Source organism: Canis lupus, chromosome 4, assembly GCF_011100685.1.
Source record: "Canis lupus familiaris isolate Mischka breed German Shepherd chromosome 4, alternate assembly UU_Cfam_GSD_1.0, whole genome shotgun sequence".
NCBI classification, from domain to species: domain Eukaryota; kingdom Metazoa; phylum Chordata; class Mammalia; order Carnivora; family Canidae; genus Canis; species Canis lupus.
In genome coordinates, this window is record NC_049225.1 from 6,323,939 (window position 1) to 6,334,606 (window position 10,668).

Here is a 10,668-nt window from a genome sequence, read left to right on the forward strand (position 1 = left end):
TGGAGAAAGTGAATCTCCTTTGTTTGGTACTTTTGGAAACTCAAAATGTCTTTAGAATCTTGATAGTGTTATCAAGAATACAGATTCAGTTCAGCTTTGCCAAGAGCTATGAAGACTGAGAAAAAAACAACTCCATTTTGGCTCTGGTCAGATTCATCCCCATATACCATAGCTTGCCCACCTACACACAGGCACCACTCTTGAGTTAGCTCCAACTTAGAATTCCCAGGAAAGTCTCATAATAAAGATCTAGGAAGACATACTCTAAGAAGAAAAGAAGGGGTAATAAATTAACCATTTGTTTATAAGGTAATGGGGGCCATGGCTATTCATAACTCACAGATAATCTCAAATATTATTTGACAGTTTTAATTTGTCCTTTTCCCCATTTGTTTTTAAGCCAAAGATACAGAAAGGTCATAAAGTGAACCCATTTTTCTGTTTCCTTACTGCTCTTTGCCCTCTAAGTATATCCATGACCACAGTGGGCAGGGACCAGCCAGAGGAGGAGGAGGGGTGAAACAAGAGGTTTAGATAACACACATTCTTCGTGTTTATTTCCTTAAAAATTAGAGCTGACTGTATGCCTCTAGGAAGTGCAAACAAGAAAGAAAGATAGAAGGTAATGTAAGAAGGAAATTATGGAGAAGGAATAGAAAATCTCTTTGAGTTGCTATCTTCATTTACAATATTTAACAGGAGGTATTGGTGTGTACAGAAGAATTGGCATAATATTACAATGTAAGCAAGCAAGTATGTACTCTAGTCCTTCATTTCAGCCCAAAGGGCTCTGACTACATGTTAGGTTGGAAGATGAAACAAGATAAGCCTCTGTGAGTACCTGCTTAGAACAAGCTTAAAGGAAGAAGCAACAAATGGATGGACAGTCCCCGGCACTTGGCTTCCCGCTGGGAGGAGCTGGGAATTAGGTAGCACGTAATGGACTCTGCACTCTCTCCCTAGGCTTCCTTCCATAAGAGTTGTGCAGGACAAGCCAAAGAACAGTGTAGCTGGTTTCCAGAAAATAATACACCCTCTAGGTGGTGGAAGGAAGATCATGCCCAGAGGAACGAATTCCACCTTCGTGTATGAAGGTCTGTAGGACCTGGCCCCACAAGCTGCATTCTAGAGCAACATGACACTATACTACTTAATCCTGAGCCACTATGCCCGCAGCACTTATTGGAGGGATGCTGCTTATTTCAAAGATCTATTGGCCTGCTGGGGAGGGAGATATGTCAAGTGATCACTTTACTTTGCACTGGTTATTTTTCCCTATGTTTTTCACTGTCTGGATGAGTCTTTGTTTGTTACGTCTCTCTCCCTTTAGACTAGCAGCTGGCCAAAAACAGGGACCTTGATGTCTGGTATAGGGTCGATGAACAAGTACTCTCTGGGTCCCCTTCTTTAGATGCCAACTTCCCAGGGGGGTAGATGTTCAAGTATTAATAGGATCTTGTACCTGGATCTCTAACCACTTTGTAAAAATACTGAGAAAGCAATATCAATGGATGGGAAAGATTTTTTTTCAGGCTCCAAAAACTTACAAGGGAATCGTGTCTGGCACATTCGAAACTCATGAAAATAAATAGGAAAAATCAGGAAGCCCTTTAGAACACTGGCAAAGAATATGAATAAGCACAGAACTGACAAGCTGAATAGCTAACAGCTATTTAAAAACAGGTTCAAAAAAATAAAAACAGGTTCATATTCACTAGAATTTAAAGATGCAGAGATTAAAACAACACTACAATATCACTATCGTTGACAGTTTTAAAGGTAGATAATACCACATTCTGGAGATCATTAGAGGACACAAGAATCCTCATGCACTCCTGGAGAAAATGTAAATGAAGATGATCTCAACAGAGAATAATTATTAGTATATAATGAAATTAGACATGTATACCACTGTATCTAGTGAATCCACCTTGGTATATATTTGGGGAAAATTTGACAAACAGCTCCATAACAAAAGATGCTGTAGGACATTCCTAACCACACTGGCGCTGATGGCAGCAAGGGGAAGGTGGTAACCTTTGTGTCTGTGCTTAGAGAAGTGGATAAGCAAAATGTTAGTGCTTGCAATGAAACATTTTGTAGCAGTCAGAAGTAAGAGCAGCATGCATGCAAAAACAAGAACGGAAAAGTAGAATGAAGAAAAAATAGAAACAGAGACACATATTTTCAACATTGTTAGTAAAAATTAAAAGCATATTTAAATGAGCATTATATATTTTCCAAGGCTATTTACAGGGGAAATACTTAAAATAGATAAAATTCATGTGCCATGAGCACCAATCCATCAAAATTGGCTCCTTTTGGAATTCCATGCCCATGCATGCCATGGAACATCAGTCCAAGTTTACATACCAGTGTACGCCTAGAATGTGGATGGTGAACGCATATGTGCAGGGCATTCAAGTGAGCTTGACTCAGAGGGAATGAGAGTTGAAGATGTAATACAGAAGGAAGTGAGGGCCTTGCGTGAAGTAAGGGGCACAGCCAACTCAATTCTGTAAGGTACGGTGCTAAAAAGGATAAGGTGAACTCTAAGAAGGTACTACAATGCACCATGGTTGGATGACACACACACTATATGGCTTCATGACCTAATTGCTAAACCAAGAGTAAAGTGGCCATCAAAAGAAATTGTGCTACTCTTCTGCTGTAGGAACTGCACTCTTTGGTTTCACTTCTCTAATTCTCCTTTGTTCCTCAATTCAAAAAATTCATTCATTCTTTCTATTCCACAAATATTTACTGGGCAGTTACCTGTGCCAGCAGCTGTTCTAGGCACCCAGTGCTGCAGCAATGAAACAAGGAACCAAAGAAAGGCCCCTTGTCATTATTGTGGAGCTGATGTCTTGAGTGTCTCACAACAGGTTCAGAGTGAACACCAGGGGCATCACCTGGTGCGGGCTCTAGAGGGGGGCTTCACCTTGTTATGACTTTGTAGACATCTCCCTCCCTTGTTCACAGTGAGCTCAAATTCGGTGGCACCCAATTTCAGAATAGGCTGGGTACACCACCCTTTCTGATTGGTCAGTTTCCTCATCGGCACAGGTTCCTTCTCCATGGAGAATCTCCTGCTCTGACACTTCTGAAGGAAGGACCTAACTGATTGTAGATTTTGGAGGTCCATAAATCTAGTTGTCAGTTCTCCCCACACTGAGGCTTTGGTGGCCACTTGGCTTCATGGGAAGCCCCTCTGAGACTAGGCAACCATGGTCTCCTGGTCATCACTTGATTCGGTCATCACTCCTCTTCACTCCAGGCTCAAGTGGCCCATGGATACCATGTCACCATGCTTAGTCAGGAGAGCCTGTGGACATGAATAACGAGATCCCACCTCCACTAAGTGGCCTTCCCAGTAACCTCCTCTTGCTGCCTATGTGATGTCTTCCATCTCAAAGTGGCCTTCTGCCAGACTCTGGGGGAAAGTAACTTCTTCCCTACTTCAACAGCCTCTCTGTCATACAGCGACTTGGGCCATTATCACTTGATGCCATTTGGAACTCACAAGCAGTAGGGCTACCTGTCCCTCATCTTCACAACATCCTACAGACAAGAATGTTTGGGTAAATAACAGGTGACGCACCATGGGACAGTGTTGTAGCACAGACCACCCAGACTCTTGCTGGTCTCCTTTTCATCAGGTAGAAATGAGATTAACATTACACAGGAGAATAAACATTTATGGTTCAGGTACCACACAATATGAGCTTAGATGCCAGCTATTTAGGTGAAGACTTCCAGACCTTGGAGCCACTAGTCCCCTGGGAAGTTGAGCTCGTGTGTAGTCTCTCTAACGGGGGAAGGACCAGCCCTTAGTCCCAGCTGGATTGTTGCCAGACATTGCAGAGCTAGCTCACAATGGACTAGCTGGACTGCTCTGCTTGACTCCATAAAGGAACAGATAAATTAATAAATAAGAAGTGATCAGTGCTATGGAGAAAAGAATATCTCAGTAGGCTGTAGAGGTTGTGCCAGAATTTAGGAGAGTGTAGAGCTGAATTCTATTCCATCTCTCCTCTGAAAATGCTTTTGCCGTGATAACCAACATCCTTCTGCTCACCAGCAATGACTTTGACTTTTAATTCCCATAGCTGCCTCAAATCCATTCTCCCTCTCAGTCTTTCTGTCCCTACTCTACATTTTCTATAAGTTATTGTCATCAGCATTCAATTAGTTCTTCAGACCAGAAACCTGAGTGTCATGCTGGGCATTTGCCTTATTCATTTTCCAAAAATGTTACCAAACATGCATTATATGCCAGACACTCTCTAGGGCTATGCTTTGGGTACTCATTTGTCAATAAAGAGAGCTGGTCCCTTTATCATAGAGTTTGCAAAGTTGTGATGAGCATTATGGAAACTCTTGGTAGGAGGACCTATAAAAATGAATGTCTTCATGAGCACTGAAATTATTTTCTAGTTGCAAGATTTTACTCTGCAATTTAATCATTACAATAACCATTTCTTAGGGCATATGTCTTGATACTTAATATTCAGAGTATTCTCCTATAATGCACATCTGAATTTCTTTTGCTATACATGTCATAATAGTGGTTGTCAATAAGGGAGTTGGAAGATCAGAATTACATAGGGAGCTTTGTTTAATACCACACACGCGTGTGTGTGTTTGTGTGTGTACACGTGCATCTGTCTAAAGTCATGATGAGAACTACAAATTTGGAGAAAATTCAGAAGTATCTGGAAGCAAATCACACATTTATTTTTTCCTTATTTATAATTGATCGTATTACTGAACAAAGAGAATACTAACTCTAAAACTGCCTCTGTTTTATGATCCAAAGCCCTATCAATCAATCAATCATGAAATAAAGAGCATTCTAACTCTGAGAATGATGGAAAGGATATAGGGTTTTAAAAAATTTTAATTTGTATGAAGTTAGTGATATGCTATATGCTTTTTCAATATGCTTTTCCTGTTCTGAGTTTCAAGCAGAACTTGAAAAATTACCTATAAAAAGCTCATGACCCTAGGGGACAAACATTCTTTCCTGCCAGAGATATGGCTTATCAATATTTCAATGTTTTTTTTTTCAGTAGCTGACTGCAAAGTCACCATGAGATATGGACTAGAAGTCACTCCTTCCTGAGTTTCATTATTCTATCTCTATATTATGGCATTCTTAATGAATACAAACTGGGCAGTAAAATAATTGCATGGATTTCAGAAAACTGCAGTAGTTACCAAAAGTATGAAAGAACCAAGACAAGAAATCTTGATTGGTAGGCAAGCTCACTTTTGCCTGATGTTTGAAATCAAAGATTCAATTTCTCTGCCATTACAGGCTTATTAAGTACAGTCAATTTTAACAGGGTTTTGAACTGGGAGGAAAATAAATAACTAAATCATTTAATTTGAGTCAGTATAGAGTCAAGTGTAGGTATTAAAATGTTCAATGAGCAATAAATGAGAATATTGCCTTTGATGTCTGTTTATAAATGACCATAATATGATAGATGGATAAAAAGCAAGACTTTTAAAATTCATATCCCACTGAAACCTTTAATATCTGCTAGGAAGAGCTGACTTTATTTTCATGTCCAGAGTGCTAATGTCAGATGAAGAAAGATGTCCAGCTTTTAGTATTTTAATCCCCTATAAACTACATGCATAATTTGCATATCATTTAAATTGCTAGGTGACTAAAATCCATGGGATGCAAAATATAACTTAAGATATAAAGCTCAGATTTCAAGGGTGATTTTCTAACATGGGGCTTGGATGAGATTCTGTATTCATAAAGATCTTCTGACTTTTAAAAATCATTCATGGCTTTCTGCGCTCCACTGGGGGGAAAAGGTCACTTAAAAAGTCATTAAAGTAATATAAAATAATTACTAAAATTTGTGTGGAACCGCAAGAAGTCCTGAAGAGCAAAGAAATCTTGAGAGAGAAGAACATAGCTGGAAATACCATGCTCCCTGATTTCAAATTATATTACAAAGCAATAGTAATCAAAACAGTATGGTATTACATAAAAAGAGACACCTAGATCAATGGAACAGAACAGAGAGACCAGAAATAAACCCACACATATATGGCCAATTAATTTACAACATAGGCGCCAAGAATAACAATATGGAAAATCTCTTCAATAAATGGTGCTAGGAAAATTGGGCAGTCACATGCAAAAGAGTGAAACTTAATCACTATCTTACATCATACACAAAAATCAACCCAAAATGGAGTAAAGACTTGAATGTAAAACCTGAATCCCTAAAACTTGTAGAAGGAAACATAGGAATAAGCTCCTGGACATAAATCTTGGCAATGATTTCTTGAATCTGACATCAAAGCAAAAGCAACAAATAAATAAATAAATGGGACTACATCAAACTAAAAAGCTCTGTACAGCAAAGGAAACTATCAAAAAAATGAAGAGGCAGACTGCTGAATGGGAGAAAATATTTGCAAATTATGTATATAATAAGGAGTTAATATCCAAAACACGTACAAAATTCATACAATTCAACAGCAAAAAAAAAAGGAGGGAGCACCTGGGTGGCTCAGTGGTTGAGTGTCTGCCATCGACTCAGGTCATGATCCCGGAGTCCTGGGATCAAGTCCCACATCAGACTCCCTGTGGGGAGCCTGCTTCTCCCTCTGCCTATATCTCTGCTTCTCTCTGTGTGTCTCTCATGAATAAATAAAATCTTTTTAAAAATTTTAAAGATCCAATTTAAAAATGGGCAGAAGATCCAAAAGACATTTTTCCAAAGAAGACACACAGATAGCTGACAGGTACATGAAAAGATGCTCAACATTATCAATCATCAAATTAAAACTACAATAAGATATCATTTCACATCTGTTAGGATGGCTATTATAAAAAGGCAAGAAATAACAAGTGTTAGAGCAGATGTGGAGAAAAGGGAACACTAGTGCACCATTGGTGGAGATGCAAACTAGCACAGCCACTATGGAAAACAGCATGGAGGTTCTTCAAAAACTTAAAATTAGAAATACCAGATTATCCAGGAATTCTACTTCCACTATTTATCCAAAGAAAATGACAACACTAACTCAAAAAGATATGAACACCTCCATGTTCATTGCAACATTGTTTAAAATAGTCAAAGTAACAACCAAGGAAGGACCAAGCTAAATGTTCATCAATGAATAAATAAGTTGTGATATATATAATGGAACATTATCCAGCCAAAAAAAGAATGCTATCTTGCCATCTGTGGCAGCATGGATGGACTCTGAGGGCATTATGCTAGTTGAAATAAGTCAAAGCAAGACAAATATCATATGATCCCTTTCATATGTGAAATTTATACCTATCTATATCTATCTCTATGTATATATACTTACAGAGACAGAGAATAGAGTAGTAGTTGCCAAAAGTGGGGGAGAGAGATGAACTGTTTTTGTTTTTTATTCAGTTTAAATAAATTGAATTTTTAAAATTAAAAAAAGTAAAGTACAAGAAAAAATAAAATAATTACTTAAAACACTCTTTACACTTCTTCTGTATTTCATGGTGAATTTTTCTAGGGCCTACAAAATTTGAGCTGGACTTTGCTGGAGCAAGTTATATTTTTTTAATTGACCTTTTTATTTTTAAATAATTGTAGATTCACATGCAGTTGTAATAAATAACACACAGCGCAGACTTCCCATGTACCTTTTACGCAGTTTCCACTAATGGCGCCATCTTGCAGAACTACCACACTATCATGGTCACTATCACACCAATATGCTGACACGGTTCTGGTCAGAGTGCAGAACATTTCTATCGACAAGAAGATCCTTCATGCTGCCCCTTTTATGGGCATACACAATTCCTTCCCACTTCAGCAACTACTAGCCTTTTCTTCACTTCTATAATTTTATCATTTTATAAATGTTATGTAAGTGGAATCATATACTACATAATCTTCAGGAATTGGCCTTTTATTTTTGATTCAGTATAATTCTCTGGAGATTCATCCAGGTTGTTGTACTTATTAATAACTCATTACTTTTTATTTCTGAGTGATATACCATGGTAAGGATATGCCACAGTTCATTTAACCATTCATGCATTGAAGGACATCTAGGTTGTTTCCAGTTGGGTTTTTTGTTTTGTTTTGTTTTGTTTTGTTTTGTTTTGTTTTTTTGTTACTACAAATAAAATTGCTAGAGACACTTGTGTGCAGGCCATTGTGTGACTATGACTTCATCTCCACCAACAATGTTTGAGGGATCCAGTTTTCTCTATATACTTGCCAATATTTGGAATTTCTACTATTCTTTAAATTTACCCATTTAAACAGATGTGTAGTGATATCTCCTGTGGTTTTAACCACATTTAACCCTGATGACTAATGATCTTGAATATCTTTTCATGTGCTTATTTGTTCTCTCCTCAGTGAAATGTCTTTTTGAGTTGTTTGTCCATTTTCCAACTGGATTGTTTGTTTAAGCAATGTTTGATTTTTGAGAGTTCTTTGTATGTTCTAGATGCAGTCTTTTTGTTGGACATATGATTTGCAAATATTTCCTCCTAAGTTGCAGCCCATCTTCATTCTACTAATAGAAGGCTTGTAAAGAATGTGGGTTCTGTTGCAGTTGGATGGAATGTTCTATAAATGTCAGTTAGATTCTGTTGGTTGAACCTGATTTTGAGTTCTTCCATGTCCCTGCTGACCTTCTTGAAGCTGTCCAGTAAATTGTTGAGAGCAAGGTGTTGAAGTCTGCAAGAATACTCTATTTCTTCTTGCAGTTTCTACCAATTTTTACTTCGCACATACTACAGCTTGGTGGTGTGGTGCATGCACATGTAGGGATTGTTACATTTTCATGGTGGGTTGACCCTTTTACTATTGCATAATGTACCACTCTGTCTATAGTAATTTTCTTTGCTCTGAAGTCAACTTGATATGGTATTAATCTGGCCATTCCTGCTTTGCTGTGGTTCATGTTTGTGTGATACATCTTTTTTCCTCTTCTTTTACTTTCAACCTGCCTGTACTGATATATTTGAAGTGAGTTTCTTATAGACAGCATATAATTGGGTTGTGTTTTCTAAACCCACTCCATCAATCTCTGTCTTCTAATTGGTGTCTTTTTTCATTCCGTTTAAGATCTTACTGGCTTTCAGTATGGTAAGATATTTTTCTATTGAAACCATGACATTTTTGTATTATGCTGAAACTCTGAATCTTATTTAAACCTCTGTTTTAGCTGTTTATTTCTGATCCCACTCCAGAAGCAAAAAGGAGGTGTGTTACTTTATTACTGCAAGCACATGTAAAAATAACAAATTCTGCTGTTAATAGAACTTAAGTGTGGGTGATGGGGGAAGGCTGGCCTTCTAATTGTATGCATGACCTTTATATTTTGGTTTATCAATAATAATATTAATATAGACAAGTGAAAAATAATATTGTACCTTCATCATCTAGAATTGTGGAATAGATTTAGAGATAATCTCTAACATAGGACCTAAAATCAGATCCAGCATTTTCTATCCTTACTTGGAATTTCAAAATCAAATCAATTTACATACTGTTTTTCTTTTTATCAAGTAGAAAACCCTATCATTTTTATTACCAGTATGACATAACTGTACTAATTGCTTAAGCATTAAAACCGTAGTGTGAAATACATATAAAACAACATTTTTTAGAAATACCAGGACAAATTAAAAAGGGAAACTTTCAGAATTGTTAAGGCACTACTTGAATACTCTTTAGACCTGGCCAAGACCAGTAGCATCCTCCTCTACGTGTGCTCTGCTCTTGTCTTCCATTATCTGGACACTTCTTGTCTCTGCCCCTCCAGTCTTGGGGTAAAGAGATGACCAGACCAAGGAGGCATGTCTTTCTGGAGGCCAGACCTAGGTCACACTCTGGGAGTTATGGCCCAGGAATTCCCTGTTCCACTGGCCCCATGCATATTTTCAGGACCTGTATAGACCTTTCCAAGGTCTAGTCTCCTAAGGACAGCCCCTTATGCCAACATATGCACCCCAGGATTGAGAGGTAGCCAAAGGGGAGCTACTTTGGTGAATTGGCATGTAGAGGGGGCACCTAAAGGCCTGTATACTGGTGAGTCTTCGTGATGCAGTATGGAGCCACAGCTGGAAAGGGATGTGGGACAGAACTTCCAACCTCTTCCAACCTTCCAATCTCGATGATGAGAACCTCTGTGAGTTCTATTTGGCTTTTTAAGTCATTAAAAAGGTATATTTGTCAATGCAGAGGCATAAAGAGATATCTGACAGTTATTTGCTTGATTTGTGACATTAAAATACTTAACTGGGTCTGAGTGCTGGTCTGATTTTGCTTTTGAACCATGTACAAGCTTGCATTAAGGTTCAGTCCCAGATTAAAAAATCTAAAGGCAGGCCTTACCATCAAGTCTTTGACAATGCTACTCAAAAAATAAATGCGAAAATAGAGGATTTGAAATAATTAATAATGCATGCTTTCAAACATTTTAGGTTTATAAGCATTGTATATACTTTCTCTAGAGTAATCTTTATAAAACTCTTTAATACATCCTCCCTTTTACTGATATATACTGGTTGCCTTTCAATGTCTTAAAAATGGAAGGCATTAAGAAGCTGGCTTTCAGCTTCTTCACAACATGAAAAATACCTCAAGCCTCTATCTGTTCAATTCTTCCCCCATCAGAGGGAGA